Source organism: Squalius cephalus (genome assembly GCF_949319135.1).
Source record: "Squalius cephalus genome assembly, chromosome: 15".
In the NCBI taxonomy this organism is placed as follows: domain Eukaryota; kingdom Metazoa; phylum Chordata; class Actinopteri; order Cypriniformes; family Leuciscidae; genus Squalius; species Squalius cephalus.
In genome coordinates this window covers 37,586,084-37,592,083 of record NC_137136.1, presented here as the reverse complement: position 1 = coordinate 37,592,083, position 6,000 = coordinate 37,586,084, and positions in this window count along the sequence as shown.

Below are 6,000 nucleotides of genomic sequence, written 5' to 3'. Positions count from 1 at the left end.
ACACACACACACACACACACACACACACACACACACGCCGGCTGCTGATGTGAGTGTCAGAGGGATCTCTCTCTCTCACACACACACACACACACACACACACACACACACACACACACACACACACACACACACACACGCCGGCTGCTGATGTGAGTGTCAGAGGGATCTCTCTCTCACACACACACACACACACACACACACATGCCGGCTGCTGATGTGAGTGTCAGAGGGATCTCTCTCACACAAAAACACACACACACACACACACACACACACACACACACACACACACACACACCGGCTGCTGATGTGAGTGTCAGAGGGATCACACACACACACACACACACACACACACACGCTGGCTGCTGATGTGAGTGTCAGAGGGATCTCTCTCTCACACACACACACACACACACACACACACACACACACACACACACGCCGGCTGCTGATGTGAAATGTTTACAGTTTTTCCTTGACTGCTAACACACTATAACTAGTTCAGTCGGCCCAATTTCCCAAGCCATTCATTCAGTTATTTAACACATTTCACCGGTTTCACACACTTTCCAATTTGCTCAATGTTTTCTGCAAAAATGTACAAAAAAAATGCCCTCATTTTTAACCATGATCTCATTCAGAAAACACACACACACACACACACACACACACACACAGAATCAATCAATCAACTGAAGCTTCACACTGTAAACTCAGATAACACACATTTATCCATGAGGAAACATTGAGTAGCAAAACTGATGACACACCAATCAGAGTCTCAGGATAATATAAGAGGAAAGAAGAAGGAAGAGGAAGAGGAGATGAAGAGGAAGGGAAGAGGAAGAGGAAGAGGAAGATGAGATGGAGAGGAAGATGAAGAGGAAGGGAAGAGGAAGAGGAAGAGGAAGGGAAGATGAAGGGAAGATGAAGAGGAAGGGAAGAGGAAGGGAAGATGAAGAGGAAGGGAAGAGGAAGAGGAAGGGAAGATGAGATGGAGAGGAAGATGAAGAGGAAGGGAAGAGGAAGAGGAGATGAAGAGGAAGGGAAGAGGAAGAGGAAGAGGAAGGGAAGAGGAGATGAAGAGGAAGGGAAGAGGAAGAGGAAGGGAAGAGGTAGGGAAGATGAGATGAAGAGGAAGATGAAGAGGAGATGAAGAGGAAGGGAAGAGGAAGGGAAGAGGAAGAGGAGAGGAAGAGGAAGGGAAGAGGAAGAGGAAGAGGAAGGGAAGATGAGATGGAGAGGAAGATGAAGAGGAAGGGAAGAGGAAGAGGAAGGGAAGAGGAAGGGAAGATGAAGAGGAAGGGAAGAGAAAGGGAAGAGGAAGAGGAGATGAAGAGGAAGGGAAGAGGAAGAGGAAGATGAAGAGGAAGGGAAGAGGAAGAGGAAGGGAAGATGAGATGGAGAGGAAGATGAAGAGGAAGGGAAGAGGAAGAGGAGATGAAGAGTAAGGGAAGAGGAAGAGGAAGGGAAGAGGAAGAGGAAGAGGAGATGAAGAGGAAGGGAAGAGGAAGAGGAAGGGAAGAGGAAGAGGAAGGGAAGATGAGATGGAGAGGAAGATGAAGAGGAAGGGAAGAGGAAGAGGAAGAGGAAGGGAAGATGGGATGGAGAGGAAGATGAAGAGGAAGGGAAGAGGAGATGGAGAGGAAGAGAAGATGGGATGGAGAGGAAGATGAAGAGGAAGGGAAGAGGAGAGGAAGAGGAAGATGAAGAGGAAGGGAAGAGGAAGAGGAAGATAGTGCTGGGCGGTTTGACCAAAAATTTATATCAAGATTTTTTTCAAAATTATGCCTGTTTTCCAGTTCATGACGTTTTTTTTTTTTTTTTTTTCATGCATAATCATGTGTTCAATGCATTTTCTACTGGTTGAGAGAGGAATTACTGCAGTAAATTGACTGAGGATGGTCTATTTTACTGTCATTAGTGAATATTGTAGAATAATTCGGGAATTCGGGGGGATGTAAAAAAAAAAATGCATCACAATAAGAGTATTGTGATTGTCAAACCATTTTAGTAACTAAACTGAATTTTATTAGGTTTAGTGACAACATGTTACAATGTTTACATGGTACAATTTCTGGTAAGCTATCCTTTTTTATTATTTCAATTCAATTCAATTATTGTGATTTGATTTAATATTGACTCATTTGGATAAATACAGTATTAGGTATGGGCTACACAAGATAGGCATTCATTTTTCTCAAGAAAAAAACAACTCACCTAATGCTGTAAACATATAGAGAGCCCTATCAGCTGGCAGTATTATTTAAAGTTAAAAATAACTCAAATTAAATATAATGCGGGGTTTTTTTTTATTATAATAACAACTTTATTTAATGATATAAGTAAAAATATAATAAATATGTACACATATTTAGCGAAATACTCTCTATAGCTCTTTTTTTCTAAGCCAACTAACGTGCTTTATCCTAACTTATATGGTCATCAAACGGCTTTCCTGAGGTAAATGTGACATAATTGTTCTCCAGCTGTTTTATTGACCCCTTTGTTTGATTGATTGGTCGATATTATGTATGAGGAATATACATTTCGGTAAGATGTACTGTATCTTTCAACATTGTTCATTCGTGTTTATTTACTATTAGCTAGAGATGATCGGTTCACGTGCCGCTAGGGATCTGTCGCATTACATTTACAAGCGGCAAAACAGTATTTATTGTTTGAATTTCGTAATAAAAGTGACAGAATCTGAGAGCTGAGATTCTGCTTTATATCATACGTAACCTGCTCTGTCTAGTCTTCGCGATTTTTGTGCGTGAGAAAATGGATGTGTGGCGTGAGAGCGTGTGAAATGTGTCAATTGCGTGTGTCTCACGGTGAACGCGTGAGAGTTGGCAGCTCCCAGACGTGCTTGCGGCTAAGCGAAGGTGCTGGAGCAAATTGCTCGTGTTGCCGCCTTTGGCGACAATTTTAGCCCGACAGCACTTGCATAAAATAGTTGAGGTGAGGTCATCCATCTTCCCTGTAACGTAACACCAGAGCACTGCTGTTTACCCTCACCACGCCTCGCAGTCGCTGCTTAGAAGTGCAACATTGTGAAGGATCCGTCTGCAACAGTGTCGCGCGGCGTAACGTTCGTTCCGAACCTTGTGTAATTAAATACATCGTTATGGCGGTATATTCAAAATTAATATCATAACAAAAATATTTGTTTTCGGTATGAACCGGTATACCGCCCAGCACTAGAGGAAGATGAGATGAAGAGATTGAGAGGAAAATGAAGATCAAGAGGAAGATGAGATGAAGAGGAAGGGAAGAGGAAGAGGAGATGAAGAGGAAGGGAAGAGGAAGATGAGATGAAGAGGAGATGGAGATGAAGAGGAAGATGAAGAGGAGATGAAGAGGAGATGAAGAGGAAGGGAAGAGGAAGATGAGATGAAGAGGAAGATGAAGAGGAAGGGAAGAGGAGATGAAGAGGAAGGGAAGAGGAAGAGGAGATGAAGAGGAAGGGAAGAGGAAGATGAGATGAAGAGGAGATGGAGATGAAGAGGAAGATGAAGAGGAGATGAAAAGAAAAATGAAAGGCCGGGGTCAAAGGTCATTTGTTCCTGATGAAGTGTAAAGCCTATATATAGTTGAGCAGGTTCTCCTGCAGGAGTGATCTCGAAGACGCTGGTCTACAGGCTTTCACACACACACACACACACACACACACACACACACACACACACACACACACACACACACACACACCTGCACTGCTATATGTGTACAGTAGCACATGTTCTACACTCTCAAACTCATACCTGTCAAACTGATCTGTAGCTTCTGACATTCATATGTGTGTGTGTGTGTGTGTGTGTGTGTGAGAGAGAGAGAGAGAGAGAGAGAGAGAGAGAGAGAGAGAGAGACATAGACTAACAGTAGCTGCTCTAGTAGACGCAGTGATCAGTGCTCTACTGTAATGGCTGAGGAGGCTGAATTTGATTATTTATTTATTTACTGTAATTGACATTATACTGTATTTTATTGCAAACCAAGTTCATGTTCAATTCCTTGGTATTTCATTATATTTCACGTATTTCACGACCTCTTTACAGTATAATGAAATTAACCTTCTCTTAAACTTCACTGTATCTGCAGCTCTATTTACACTAATAGTGACTGTGAATGACTCCTGATTGCCTAAAGGAGGTTTTTAAAACCGTGTTTTGAATTGATTTCACTAGTGTGTAAGACTGTGTTAGACTATTGTGTGTGTGTGTGTGTGTGTGTGTGTGTGTGTGTGTGTGTGTGTGTGTGTGTGTGTGTGAGGGCAACGTTTGTTTTGTTTTCCAGCAAGAGTGAATGGAATGATTGGAGATCTTCATGTTGACCTGAGAACAGGGCGTTTGGGGAATCGGTGAGGAGTTCTGGATTAGTGTTTAGATAAATGTGTTTAAGCAACTGAGAGAAACTGAGAAGCGAGAACACAACACGGCTCTTGATCCACACATTAGCTTTATTTCATACAACATTATGTTGCAGCATTTTATCTTCATCAAAAATCAAAAAGACAATAAGAAGTTAAAGTGGTTTTATTTTAAATGTGTCTTTTCCTGAATGTTCCCGTGAGCTGTGAGACTCCACACTCACACACACACACACACACACACACACACACACACACACAGTATATTACTGGAGGACCTGCGGAAAACAGTTACACACATCAGTGTTTTACAGTGGGCCCAGACTGACCTAGTCACACACACACACACACACACACACACACACACTCTCTCTCTCTCTCTCTCTCTCTCTCTCTCTCTCTCTCTAATTCAGAAAACTTTATTGATGTGTATTGCCAAAGCACCAAAACAACATAGAAAATGCTTTATAACATTTAGTTACAAAATAATAATAATAGTTCAATTAAATAAAAAAAGATAATATTATATAATTTCCTTGGCTAGATAGCAAAAATAACAATACTGATAACATAAAGCAATAATAATAAAATAAACAAAGATTAATTAATAAAATGGATAATAATGCAGAAATCATGTATATAAAAAAAACTCTGAATATCTCTCAGGAGCACAGCGTTCACACACACACACACACACACACACAAACACACACACACACACACAAACACACACTCTCTCTCTCTCTCACGAGCACAGCGTTCTCTCTCTCTCTCACACACACACACACACACACACACACACTCTCTCTCTCTCTTTCTCGCTCTCTCTCTCTCACGAGATGAAGAGGAAGACACACACACACACACACACACACACACTCTCTCTCTCTCTCTCTCTCTCTCTCTCTCTCTCTCGAGCACAGCGTTCTCTCTCTCTCTCTCTCTCTCACACACACACACACACACACACACTCTTTCTCTCTCTCTCTCTCTCTCTCTCAGGAGCACAGCGTTCACAGACACACACACACACACACACACACACACACACTCGAGCACAGCGTTCACACACATACACACACACACACACACACACACACACTCTCTCTCTCTCTCTCTCTCTCTCTCTCTCTCTCTCACACACACACACACACACACACACACACACATCAACACGTGATGTCAGGTTTGTAACAGAACACACGCATTAGAATCAGGACTCGACCGCTGTTCGTGTGTTTGCGTTATACTTAATTTAAATTTTCAATATTGTTCTAAGATATTACATGAAATAGTTTCATCAAATTTCAGTAAGAGTTTAACATATTATAGGCTGTCTTTAATAACGCCTGACTAATATAAATCTGACTAATATCAGTCTGATGATCTCGAGAGTTATCATCAGACAACAGTGACTCTAACACACACAGCTGAGATTCAATCAGAAGCTGGGCTGTGATTGGCCTTTGTGCAGAAAATACAGTGTGTGTGTGTGTGTGTGTGTGTGTGTGTGTGTGTGTGTGTGTGTGTCTGCAGCATATAGCCGTCCATACGTCAATCTAATAAAAAAAGAAACAAAACTCAACAAGCTGCACATTTTACCTGGAAAGAGTCGCTGTTTCCGT